The sequence below is a fragment of the Bos javanicus genome, chromosome 3 (assembly GCF_032452875.1).
Source record: "Bos javanicus breed banteng chromosome 3, ARS-OSU_banteng_1.0, whole genome shotgun sequence".
In the NCBI taxonomy this organism is placed as follows: domain Eukaryota; kingdom Metazoa; phylum Chordata; class Mammalia; order Artiodactyla; family Bovidae; genus Bos; species Bos javanicus.
Genome location: NC_083870.1, coordinates 15289851 through 15304465, shown reverse-complemented (window position 1 = coordinate 15304465; position 14615 = coordinate 15289851). Strand labels below are relative to the sequence as shown.

The 14615-nt window shown below is 36.7% G+C and overlaps 1 protein-coding gene across 8 annotated transcripts in view; it reads right to left on the bottom strand.

Moving 5' to 3' along the window:
• The window catches only part of ASH1L (ASH1 like histone lysine methyltransferase), a 207980-nt gene that overhangs the window by 159919 nt on the left and 33446 nt on the right, over positions 1–14615 (bottom strand). The window contains exon 2 of one of the 8 annotated variants that reach the window (XM_061413003.1): positions 4455–4497. The exons of the other annotated variants lie outside the window; for them this stretch is intronic. The gene's annotated coding sequence lies outside the window, so the exon portion shown is untranslated. The remainder of the gene's footprint in view (positions 1–4454; positions 4498–14615) is intronic. 8 annotated transcript variants of the gene reach the window in all.

The window sequence follows — 14615 nt, the reverse complement described above, 5'->3', positions numbered from 1 at the left end:
ACTGCAAGGTGGTTTCTTAACCACTGACCCGCCAGAGAAGTCCCAATGAAGTCCCACTGACCTGCCAGAGAAGTCTCAGTTTACAATCTAGAGGTACAAGCTAACCAAAATATAAAAAACTGTCCTCTTAACTACAGATGGGCAAAAATAAAAATTATATCCAACTTCTCCTCAGACATTGCCCAAGCAAGAAGAGAGTGGAGTAACATATTTAAAGTGTTAGAAGGAAAGAAAAAAAAAAAAAAACAGCTAGAATTCTGTAACCTGTGAAATTATTTTTTAAAAATGAAGAAGAAACAAAGACTTTCTCTGACAGACATCTGAATCTATATAAAGAATAAAAGACCACTAGAGAAGATGCGGGAGAAGGCAATGGTAACCCACTCCAGTACTCCTGGCCTGGAAAATGCCATGGATGGAGGAGCCTGGTAGGCTGTAGTCTATGGGGTCGTGAAGGGTCGGACACGACTTCACTTTCACTTTTCACTTTCATGCATTGGAGAAGGAAATGGCAACCCACTCTAGTGTTCTTGCCTGGAGAATCCCAGGGACAGGGGAGCCTGGTGGGCTGCCGTCTATGGGGTCGCACAGAGTCGGACACGACTGAAGCGACTTAGCAGCAGCAGCAGCAGCAGCAGCAGCAGAGAAGATGTGAAGGTAAAATAAAAACTTATTTTTCTTATTCTTTTTTTTTTAGCGGCACTGAGAGGTATGGGGGAATCTTGGTTCCCCTATCAGGGACTGTGTTCCCTGCAGTGGAAGTGCAGAATCCTGACCATGGGACCACCAGGGAATTCCTTAGTTTTCTTATTTTTATCTAATCTAACGGATAAGTTTATTTAAAATAATAATAACAACAATGTATTTAATAAAGTATGATGATGTGAATGTGTATCTTTATTTACAATGAAATGAATGACTGTAATGATACAAGAGACAAGGAAAAGAAGGGAGGAATTTGTGCCATTTTATTATTACAAGGTATTTGTAAAGCAAAACAGTGTTAATTCAAGGTTAATTAAATTAGTTGTAAATGTATATTGCAAACTCTAGGACAACTATTAAAAAAGGTAAAGAAAAATGTTTGCGGACAGTTTTTCTCAAGTGACTGTACCAGAACATCTGAGAATGGGGGTTGGGGGAAAAGTCTCAAAAGAAAATTTAACATACAGATAATTAAATCAAATATTTTAATATAAAATCACACAAGTTTTTCTTTTCAAAAGCTGACCACTATGGGTTTTTCTTAAATTACATAACCATTAATTAGGTGGCTGCACCTGCTCATTTTTATTATACTATATTGCCCCCATTAAAGAGTCAACCAACATATATTACTAGAGGAAGTTTAATTCCTTCAGAGAATACTATAATAAAAGAATATTAATAATGGTATGGAGAGGCTTTTCCTGCTATTGAATATAACTTAACCTGCTACTGAATATAACTTAAGCAACAAACATACAACACCAATCTGTCTTAGGTATTAACAGCAGAGGAAAAGTCTTTAGATTCTTTATACCCAGTTTTTTCCTGAAGTGTAAAATCACTACCACAGCACACGTATAAATTAATCTATACTCTTTCTCTCAAGATTTCTCCCCGTAAATCCCTATATAACTAATTGGGAAAGAGGAACAATTCAGAAAAATGTCTTCAGTGGTTTAGACTCACTAAATGAGGTCAGGAGAAAAAAAAAATCTTTTTTTCATCATGTATTTAACCTTTTGTCCCTATTCATGAAGTTTCATAAAAGCTCCACGTTTGTTATCTCATCATATAGGGCTGTTAATTCTGATGTAATCCAAAAATCTTCACTTCTAAGCAGCTCTACCTCAGAATTTACTAGCAACGTGTACTTATGGAGCAGTCTGTATGTAAACACCTCTGGCATGATATACAGTCACTAAAATGAAATAAAGATATGAATAGACAACCATAAAAAGCAGTATGTGAATTAGTGAGTCAGCATGATGATATTTAGGCTTAATTCTCTGGGACTAAGCAAGTTATGCCTTCTATCAATTTGTTTCAATAATGACTTTTTCCATTAGCAAAATCAACAATGAAATGAGAAATATTTTTCACATTTAGCATATCTTATTATGTACTCCATTAAAACAAACCACAATCAGACTCAAGCAGACATCCCTAACATGCTACACTTTAAAAGAAAGTAAACTGCTCAACCAGCCAAAAGCAACGCTGATTTAGAGAAGTTTCAACTACAAAATGAAAGCAAGAACTGAAGCTGAGCCTGAGGAAACTAATTATGGTAGTTTTAATCTTCTTGGTACATTTATAGCAGAGCTGCACTGTGCAATAGAAGAGATCTGCTTTTCCCCTCCATTTATGGGAGCTTTGATGGGAGCTTCTACAATTGGTGGTATTTTGGGAAAAGAGTGGCACTGACCTTATTTTGTCTTCAAGGCTTAGGGCAGATCTTGGCTGCCCCCTTAACAGTCTGTTTTGTGTGTGTTAAAGGGAGAAAAGAAGGCTTTATTGAAATGTGAAGATCTGGGAAAATTTGCATAATAGCCTCTGCCCTGGAGAAGCTGGGATCTATGCCAACCATTCTCTTCTCTACTACAAAGTAATTCTAGCTCAAGCAGCTTTCAAAGCAAACAATCAGTATGAAGGTAAAACAGAATTCCATTCAAAGCAGAACCTGGAGATAGCTATATACCATCAGGTATTCCTGCTTGAATAACCTTTACAACCAGAACATGGCAGTGGAAAAGTAACAGTGGGATAATGAGGACTTGTGTTCTGAACCTCCCCATAAGTTGATATAAGACTACACTCACAGATGGCACTCAGCTCACAAGTTACAAGTAAGAAGAATGTGACGATCTCTTATTTACCAAATCTTGAATTCACTAATAAGAACTAAGGAGCTTAAACACACAAAAAAATTGTATTTAAAAAAAAACCACTGGGTAAACATAAACCAGATACCAGTAAGAATAAAAGCTTCACCTGGGGTTCGTCTGGAGACAAACTCTCCCTAAAATCAACTTCATATAGGGTTTATGACTAACCTCTCTATCCAAAGCTTTATTTCCTTTCTTGTCCTGCCCCTGTTCCCCTCAGGACTGAGAAGTATCAAAGAAAAGAGGATACTGAAACCAACCAAGACCCTGAGGAGCGTTCTTGGGTACAAAAGCACCTCTGTATTCCTGTTACTTGGGGGGAAAAAAAAAAAGCTTCTAGGCCTTCAAGGGAATTCAAAACAGTAGGCTCAAGCAGTTAACCATTAGGGCTGTAGTGTCACAGGGATCTCGAGGTTTCTCCTGAAGGGACATGAATAACAATCTGGTGTATATCCTTGAGCGTTCTGTAGAAACTAAGACTCCTACCCAGGTGGAAGATGGTGACTATATGCTGGGCACAAGTACACAGACCCCAGGCCGATTATAACCAGATGGTTGGCATTCCCGAAACATCATTGTTACCTTAGCACCAAACAATCAGAACAAAGTTCATGAGCTGCTCATTCTCCTTGCTTGGAGCCCTGCAAACAAATTCTTACTCTGATGCTAACACCCCTGCCAGAGTCTGACTTGCTGCCTGGGCACAAGAGCCCTTGGTTGATAACAATCTGGTACCACCTTTTAGTGGGTGAGTCACTAAGATATGTCAGATGCATTCAAAAGGTACTTGACTACTAAAAATATTTTCTTAAACTAAGAGCCTAATGTGGGGGGTTGTTTTTAACTGGAGATAACATAGATAACTTAGCTCACCTCTCTGTGTTGTGACAAAACAAAGTAAAGTTTTTGTTTGACCTCTTAGAAGAGTAGTTACCAAAGTTGTGCCTTACCAGGAAATTCATGAAACAGCCACAGTTGCAAGCATTACTACCAATAATACTAACTTCTTAAAATTAATGACCTATTGACTATACTAACCACAATAGAACCTAATAAGTTTTAATATGTACATACTTTAAGTAAATGAAAGAAGAGAAAATATTTGAGTAGTTCACTTATGAAAGTTACATGAATAAGCACTATCTTAGGGATAGGCAAACAAATTCTCTTATCCCCAAGCTGTATTTTAAGGGCAGTATTTTTGGTGGTGGTGGCAGTATTTATGCTTATAGATAAACCCACAGTCTATAATTTTATTGAACTATTTTTAAAGCATGTTCTGTGTTGATCATGAAATGCAAAAACTAAAAAGGTCACCTTGACAATTAAGGAGCATTCACTAGTAAAAGACAAATTAATAATTATACTATAATGTGATTTATGTTAAAAACAGAGAAATATATGCAATGGAAGCACAGAAGTTAGAGTAACGAACTCTGCCTGGGAAGGTTCAGGTAACATTTCAAAGAGTTGGGTGACATTTGAGCTGAGTCTTTCCACTCCATCATCCTACTTCTTCTCTCTATTGTATACTGCAACTTTTTTTCTTTTTATTTAGGAACTTAGTAATCTTAAACTTACTTTTCTAATTTCTCATCTTTATCTTAGACAATTTACTTCAAGGCTGAAAGAGAAGAAAAACATGTCACCAAGAATGCCTAGGAGATTTTCCACTTCTTTGAGAATTCCTAACACTCATAATTAACAAACAGTTTAAAAAGAAAAGTTACCAAGTTCCCCTGCCTTTGGCTTTTAATTTTCAGAATCTGTGATTTCTTCAGCAGTCTTCTGTAGCTCCCTATGCATGCAACCAAGGACTAGACAAGGAACTACAGGATAATCATACTTAGCAAGTAAGCCAAAAAATGAAAAGGTGGGGTTCAGGTCTGTCTTCTTCCACCGTTTTTACTGTGAAAGTTACTACTGAATTCTGGGATTGTCTTTTTACTTTCACATACCTACTCAGATGTTAGTAATTCTATGTAGCTTGGCTAAAAACAGTTAAAATATTCTAATGTATATATTTACCATCTGTGAATTTTTGTCAAAATGCTTTTGCACACCTCCTAAACTCCAACTTCCTAATAGAGGAGCAGAACTTTATTACAAGTTCTTGACTTGCACATCAACTTTGAAATGTTTTCCAAAAATGAAGGTAAAATACACATAGCAGACCAGAACTTGACTGTTAAAAAATAAAGAGGAAAAAAAGATCAAATTGAATAGCTCAGAACCTATTCTGTTTAAAGAGTGGGCTCTCATTACTATTTCACTTAAACACTACTTATTTCTGACATCTTTGAGACATTATCTTCTTTTGCTAATATGTATTCCCTCTTTAGAAAATAGATTTTGGAGAAACCAAAGCCTTAGGAACACCATAAATCCAGTTTGAAGAAAGACTCATATTTATATCCAAGGAAGCCACAGTTAATATGCAAACTACTGCCCCTTTTCCCAGGTAAATCTTTACCCAGTCAGATATACCACTCCTAACATCTAATATTAGGTACTTGTTGGTGCAAAGTGATACTTAGTTAAAATAAAGAAGCTAAGGCTATTAAATAGATCCTGTATGCCACCTTCATATTTTTCTACCTTTTTTTTAGTTGGGGGAGAAGGAGTTATTAGATATACAACAAAAATTTCCTTTTCTTCTTGGGAGAGAATTCTTAATTGCTACATTTTTTAAATAGTAGGTTTTGAAAAACTACAGATAAACCTTTAAACAGACCAGCAATGCCCAAGGGTCATATTGAACTTTGCCAGCTATACTCTGAATCCCCAGTTCACCTCATTTCCCTTCCCCCCTTAACAGTTAAATCCTTGCAACTCATCCTTAAACCTGATCTCTAATGCCATCTGCTGTTGCAGTTCTGTGTTCTCAAGAAATTCTACAAACCTGCCCCAGTATTACTCCTACTTGACTTTCACTCCTGCATGAAAACCAAGCGGTGCTAATGGTAAAGAACCCGCCTGCCAATGGGTTGGGAAGATGCCCTGGAGGAGGGCATGGCAACCCGCCCCCCCCAACCGGTATTCTTGCCTGGAGAATTCCATAGACAAAGGAACCTGGTGGGCTACACGCCATAGGGTCACAAAAAGTTGGACACGACTAAAGCGACTAAGTATGCATGAAGACCAAAGTAGTCAGGTATTAACAGATTTAGAAAATAAAATTCAGGTACTATGTCTTTGGTAAGATTTAATATTACAGTTACAAATGATAGGGTTCTTACTTACTAAAGTAATCCTAAATTTCTCAAATAGAAAAACTTTTCAAAAAAGCAATTTTAACTTTTGAGTGCAATAAAAAGTTGTAAGTTCCCCACTTGTCCTCCATTCTTTATTATTTTCTTAGTGCCCACCTACACTAAAGGGCTGTCAAACTGTTTGACAGCACAATTCACAAACACTCTAGGAAACATGCTAAATTCACCTTTGCCCTTTACTATTTACTTTGTCCTCAAATTAGAATTTGTCTAGCAAATGCTAACAAAAATGTCAACATCTAATTTTAAATACAAGTTCCACTGTAAAGCTTTCCATGCATACTTTCCTGCTCACTACCTTCTCCAAACAGTCCTATGAACACTTCATATGTATTCCTATTATGGAAGTTATCATTTGTTGTTGTTGATAAGTCACTAAGTTATGCCTGACACTTTGCGACTCCATGGACTGCCGTATGCTAGGCTTCCTCATGCTTCACTCTCTACAGGAGTTTGCTCAACTTCATGTCCGTTAAGTCAGTGATACTATCTAACCATCTTACCTTCAACTGCCCCTTTCTCTTGCCCTCAGTCTTTCCCAACATCAGGGTCTTTTCCAGTGAGTTGGCTTTTTGCATCAGGTGGCCAAAGCATTGAAGCTTCAGCATCAGTCTTTCCAATGAATATTCAGGACTGATTTTCTGTAGAATTGACTGGTTTGATCTCCTTGCAGTCCAATGGACTCTCAAGAGTTTACTCCAACACCACAGATCAAAAGTATCAATTCTCTGGCACTCAGCCTTCTTTGTGGTCCAACTTTCACATCCATACATGACTACTGGAAAAACTACAGTATATGGACCTTTGATGGCAAAGTGATGTCTTTGTTTTTAATATACTGTTCAAGTTTGTCATCACTTTCCTTCCAAGGAGCAAGCGTATTTTAATTTCATGACCGTAGTCACTGTCAACAGTGATTTTGGAACCCAAGAAAATAAAGTCTGTCACGGTTTCCACTTTTTGCCCATCTTTTTGCCATGAAGTGATGGGACCGGATTCCATGATCTTAGTTTTTTTAAATGCTGAGTTTTAAGCCAGTTTTTTCACTCTCCTCTTTCACCTTCATCAAAAGGCTCTTTTTTCCTTTAAGTTTCCGCCATTAGAGTGGTATCATCTGCATATTTGAGGTTGTTGATATTTCTCCCAACAATTTTGATTCCAGCTTATGATTCACCCAGCCCCGCATTTTGCATGATGTACTCTGTACAAAAGTAAGCAGAGTGCAATACACAGCCTTGTCATACTCCTTTCCCAATTTTGAACCAATCAGCTGTTCTATGTAAGATTCTAACTTTGTTTCTTGACCCACTTACAGGTTTCTCAGGAGACAGGTAAGATGGTCTGATACTCTTATCTCTTTAAGAATTTTCCACAGTTTGTTGTGATCCACACAGTCAAAGGCTTTAGTGTAGTCATAAAACAGAAGTAGATGTGTTTCTGGAGTTCCTTTGCTTTCTCCAGGATCCAGTGAATGTTGGAAATTTGATCTCTGGTTCCTATGCCTTTTTTAAACCCAGCTTGTACATCTGGAAGTTCTTTAATCACATACTGCTGAAGCCTAGCTTCAGGGATTTTGAGCATAACCTTACTAGCATGTGATATGAATGCAACTGTACAGTAGTCTGAACATTCTTTGGTGTTGCTCTTCTTTGGGATTGGAATGAAAATTGATCTTTTCCAGTCCTGTGGCCACTGCTGAGTTTTCCAAATTTGCTGACATATTGAGTGCAGCACTTTAACAGCATCATCTTTTAGGATTTCAATAGCTCAGCTGGAATTTCATCACCTCCGCTAGCTTTGTTGTAAGTTATCATACTATATCATAATTACTCATTTACTGCACAGGGAAGGCAATCAAATATTTTATGGAGGAATAAATAAAACATTGCTACAAGCCTACATTAGAGATTATGCTCAAAATTAAAGGATACAAAATTTGACCCTCTTTTGTGAAGTAGAAAGTAAAAACACTAGCCCTGTGATCAGTTTTCTAAAATGTAATAGCCAAATTAAAACATATATTCAAGGTAATGAAAATATTCTGAAGTTAGTGGTGATGGTTGCAAACTTTTGTATGTAGCTAATATATAAGGGGATATACTAAAAACCACTGAACTACACACTTTAAAAGAGGAGATTTTATGGTGTTAGAATTGTATCTCAATTAAAAATATATAAATTTTATCCAAAACCAAGCTAATCTAATAATATGGCATAATTTAAAGAAACTACTGAATTTCTCTGGAGGTCCAGTGGCTAGGACTCCCTGTTCCCCACGCGGGGGACCCTGGTCAGGCAACTAGGTCCTATATGCACCATTAAGAGTTCATATGCTGCAACTAAAGACCCCGCCTGCCCCAACTACTGATCCTGTGTGCCGCAACTAAGACCTGGCACAGCCAAATACATCAACAAACAACTGGAATCTGTGTGAAACAATTTAAAGACTACTAGGCAAATTAACCAAGAACAGAGCAAGAACAGAGCTAACTGTCATTATTATCTGCATATTTTCTTACTAAAGAAACTACATCAATCAGTTATATAATTTAATAAAAATCTTAGGCCAACAGGCCCTAATTAGAATACCTGGATTCAATGAGGGTTTTAATGTCTCCATAAAAATTACATCAGTGAAATTCAAAATTACATCTACAATTTACTGTTTCTTAAATAATCTATTAAGTCAGCATAGTTGTTTCTTTTCCAAGCAAAAAAGTATCTTTTGGCAGGGAAATTACAATTACAGCTGTACATGTTGTTTGTAATTCACTTTGCTCATTCAATCCACTCAACTATGGTAAAATGACATCCAATAAACTATTCAATAACAAAAACTTAACACCAAATCTCAATCTTATTTGACCTAATTTATAATGGGGGCTTCCCCAGTGGCTCAGCAGTAAAGAATTCACCTGCAATGCAGGAGACTTGGGTTCAATCCCTGGCTTGGAAGATCCCCTGGAAGAGGAAATGGCAACCCACTCCAGTACTGGTAACAGGAAAATCCCATGGACAAAGGAGCATGGTGGGCTACAGTCCATCAGGTCACAAAGAATCAGACATGACTGAGTGCACGTGTGCACACACACATAAAATCAGTATACAGTGGTATGATATATCCCCCGATCCCTTTTCTCTCACACAAGTTTCAGTTTTAATCACTTGCTACAGGAAATAAGTAGTTATTTTTCATTTGTTACAAAAGAGCATGTTTCAATTTTCATTACAAAAGTTTATATGGAAACTAAGATCCCATATAACTAGCTATGCTGCACAATTCCAAAGCTGGAATTTTGTTTAAATACTAAAAAGTAATATACCATTGCCTCGTTTCCTTTTAAGTTAGTGTGTGATAAATACAAGTAAATATTATGACTTCCACCTCTACTTTCACTTTCTAAAATACTGCAACAGAAGAATGACTATACCATTCTGACAACTTATGAAATGACACAGACACTACATAAAGTAACAAGACGGCCAAACCCAAACTTTTATATGAAATTCAAAAGAAAACATTTCTTTCCACTATAAACAAACAAAAATGAGACAGGAAGATCTATTATACATTTAATAGTCAATATATTTCTTATAAAACAATCAGGTGATTTCCACTCTAGCCATATGGCAGGCTAAACACCATAAATATCCATTTACCACAACAAAATAATTCAATCCAGCAATAAAATACCATGGTTGTTGCACTGTGGCCTCTTAGGAAGTAAGAAAAATCTCCAAAGGTCCAAAAAAAGAAAAAGATGTTAGAGTGTGTGTGTGTGTGTGTGAGTGTGTGTGTGTGTGAGTGTGTGTGTGTGTGTGTGTGTGTGTGTGTCGCTCAGCAACTCTGCGACCCCATGGACTGTAGTCCACCAGGCTCCTCTGTCCAAGGGATTCTCCAGGCAAGAGTACTGGAGTGGGTTGCCATTTCCTTCTCCAAGGGATCTTCCCGACTCAGGGATCGAACCCACGTTTCCTACTAGGGAAGTCCCCTCGGTTTTCAGATATTTTAAAAATTCAATTGTTGTTGGGGAGGAAATTCTAGCACACTGCCCACCCCCACCAGGCGTCTATTTGCCAGTCCAAGGTCTAGCGTACACCCTCCAGCTCTCCACCCACAGCAGAATGAGCTGCACGCAGGCAGCCTTTTGCTGGGGGGAGGGTCTCAGGAACCCATTTGAACACCCTAAATCTTGGCAAAGCAAATTCAGAGTTTCTCAAAGAAGTGAAGTGAAGTGGAAGTTGCTAGTTGTGTCCGACTCTTTGCGACTCCATGGACAATATAGTCCATGGAATTCTCCAGGCCGGAATACTGAAGTGGGCAGTTTTCCCTTCTCCAGGGGATCTTCCCATCCCAGGAATTGAACCAGGGTCTCCTGCATTGCAGGCTGATTACTTTACCAGCTGAGCTACTCATCTACCAAATAGGTTCCAAGTTTAACCACAGATTTAAAAAAAAAAAAAAAATGAACGAAATATGAACTTTGTAATCAACTGAACAAGTTCTAGAAAAAAACTGTTTTTATTAAAATCACATAAAGTTTATAAACTAATAAGCAATAATGCAAGGAACACTCTAAAACATGAATAATGAGGAAGGATTAGCCCTACCAGATATAAAACATAGTAATTAAAACTACCATGATGGCAAATAGAGAACAATGACACAAAGTGGGAAATCAGACCAGACCCAAGTACACACAGAAATTCAGTGTACGATAAAGGCGGTGTCTCAATTCTGAGGACTAAAAGAAGAATTCTTAAAGTATTAGGACAACCTGCAGTTATTTGGAAAAAGATAAAGTTCGATCCACAACTTATATATCATAGTAAACTTCAAATGGATCAAATATTTATATATTTAAAATGAAACATTAGGGAATTCCCCAATGGTTCAGTGGTTACAACCTAAGCATTCACTGCTATGGATCCTGGTCTGATCCCTGGTTGGGAAACTAAGGTCCTGCAAGCTCTGTGGCATGGCCAAAACTAATAATAATAAAAAGTGAAACATTAAAATATATAAGAACTTTAATAAACTTGAAGTGAAGGCCTTTTTAGTGACATGTCAAATGCTCAAAGCCATAAAAGGAAAGATTTATTAATTAAATTCTTTAAAAAACTAAAGATTTCTGCATGGCAAAATAAACAATAAACAAGATCTAAAGACAAATGACAAACTGGAAAAAAAAAAAAACACTTATTAACCATATTTCTAAGGGCTAAAGAAGCTCTCTTAGTTTTTGTACAGGAAAATCCTCTAGAATATACTAATATGCTATGTAAGTGGAAAAATGAATGATGAAGAAAAGTGTATACAGTATAGTACCATTTATATTTTTAAATGGGGAGGGTGGGATTACATGTATTTGCTTGTATACATACATATACATATATATATAAATATATATATATATTTGTGGGAGCTATCAAAGGCACTGATGTTGGAGTTAGAAACGCCTAGAAATTTCTTTGCACCAATTTTGGTTCCAAACAACTTGTTTTTTTTTTTAGTTTTCCAAGTAAGACAACTTCATTATACAGAACAGTTTTCTTCATTTTGATTAAGAAATGTTCTGCTTAGTTGTCATATGGGGGTTATCACATGATTGCTTAAAAAGAAGGGAGAGAAGTATATTGATGGTAACAATGTTTGTTTCCTTTTTTGTCTTTTAAAGTCTGAACCATAGGAGTGTAATACTGATCAAAGCTGCTAGTCCAGTATCCATACTCTTAGGCATTAAATTTGTAACAGTTTTCCATGTCCAAAGTATTCCTTGCTATAGTAACCAGTTGAGAGCAAGTTCAGGGTGAGAGGGGTACCTGAAAATCTCTCAAAGACTGAAACATAAGAGAGAGGACTGTAAAACCTTTTTTTTTTTCATAAGGGGAAAATCCTTATGATGCTAGATTTGGAAGAGATATCTTGGCTATGACATCAATGCACAGGCAATAGAAGAAAAAATAGACGAATTAGAGTTCATCAAAATTGAAAATGGTTGTGCATCAGAGGACACTATCAAGATAGTGAAAAAGACAGCTCACAGCACAGGGAATAAATATTAGCAAGTCATATACAGAATATATCTAGAACCCTGAAAACTCAGCAACAAAAAAAAAACCCACAATTCAAAGATAGTCAGAAGATTTAAACAGACATTTCTCCAGAGAAGGTATGCAAATCAAACAAGCTCAGGAAAAGATGCTCAATGTTACTAGTCATCAGGGAAGAGGAAGGAAAACCACAGTGAGATACAACTTCATACTCTTTAGAGTGGCTATTATTTAAAATACACATACATACACACGAACACTCACACACACAGAAAATAACAAGTACTGAAGAGAATTTGGAGTAACTGAAACCCCCATGCACTGCTGGTGGGACTATGAAATGGTACAGTTGCTATGGAAAACAGTTTGGCAGTTCCTCAAAGACATCACAGGATCCAACAATTCTACTCCTAAGTATAGTACCGAAAGAAATGGAACACAGGAATTCAAACAGATGTTTGTACACCAGTGTTCACTGTAGCATGTTTTCCCACAGCCAGAATGTTGAAGCAAACCAAGTACCCACAGATGATGAATTTTAAACAAAATGTGGCCTAAATGTACATGAAATATTATTCAACCACAAAAACGAAGAGGTTTTGGTACATGCTACAAATGGATGAACTTGAAGACATGCTAGTGAAAGAAGCCAGAGACAAAAGGACCAATACTGCATGATTCCAGACAATTTCCTAGAGGCAGAAGTAGATTATGAATCACCAGAGATTGGGGGAGGGGGCTCTGTAACAAGACAGATTTATTATTTAATGGTTACAGAGTTTCTATTCGGTATGATGAGATGGTTTTGGAAAGAGATAGTGAGGATGGTTGAACACCACTGTGAATGGAATTAGTGACACTGAATTTACACTTAAAAATGATCAAAATGGCAAATTCTATATTAACATATTTTACAACTTTTAAAAATTAATAATGTTATATATCAATAACAAAACCACAAACTGTACAGTTTAAATGGGTGGATGGTATGATACATGAATTATACCTCAATAAAGACATTTTTTAAAATACCCAGACATATTGAGTCAGAACCAATAAGAAGGTATCAGGAATCTATACTTCTAATAAATATTTTATACATGTATCTTGCTATACACTAGCAAGTATTCTATAAGATAGTTTCTTAGAAGTGACACTGTGGAATCAAGGAATTGTCCATTTTCAATTGTCACAGATACAAGCAAACTGCTCTCAAAAAGTACAGTATCAATATACTCTCCACCAACAGTGCATGAGAGTGCTTGTTTCCCCTATATTCTTGCCAACACTGAACATTATAAAATTTTTTAATTTTGCCAAAATGTAATATAGAAAGATAAATCTCAAAACTAATTAAAAATAAACCACATACATATTAAACTGTACACTGTGCTGTATGTCAAATCTTATCACAATAAAACTGGGGGAAAATACATTTTAAAAAATAGGACCCTTAAAATCTATAACTTCTACAACTTTAACTAAAAGATACAAAAAGTATCTACTACTTCTCAAAGGAATGAACTAAACTTTAAACTTTAGTTATTAATGTGACAATTCCTAAATTTTGGATTAAAAAAAAAAATGACATATTTGGATTGCTCTAAATAATAGGGTCCATGAGTCAACTACTGTAAATTTAACAATATGTCCCATAATTTGAGAAAGGGAAAATTTCACTTAAGGAACTGAACCATTATATTTTGCCGTTATATAAACTGGGCTTCTCTGGTGATCAATGGTAAAGAATCCACCTGTCAACGCAGGCCATAAAGAGTTCGATCCCTAATCCCGGAGGATCCTAGATGTCATGGGGCAACTAAGGCGATGCGCCACAACTACTGAGCCTGTGCTCTAGAAGCCCAGGAGCCGTAACTGCTGGGCCTAGGTGCCACAACTGTTGAAGCCCATGCGCCCTAGAGCCCTAGCTCTGCAACACGAGAAGCCACCACAATGAGAAGCCCGTGCGCAGCAATGAAAAGCCAGCACAGCCAAAAAAAAAAATTTTTTTTACATAAACAGCAATCATTCTAGCAAAATATTTTTTCACAGGGCAATTATTTTTGCCCTCTGAACACTGCCAAAAGAAAACTTCTATTAAGAAATAAAATATATGATCTATGTTTCTATGTTTTTACTAGAAATCTAAGGCCTAATCTTGCTTTAAAATCACCACTAACAAAAACCCAACTATTTTTGAAGAATCCGGGGGGAAATGGTTTGGTTGTTTTGGTAAAGCCTTGCTTTAAAATAAATAAAACAACTCCTTCTCCCCACACTTCTGCTCCACAAGCTTTCTCAGACTACCAACATGCCTTTTAACAGTCTAGCTTTCTCTCCTGAGCCACTGATGCTCAGTCTTTTTGGAGTGATGAAACCCTTAGTAAAGCTGCTAAGAGCTATGTAAAAATGCATC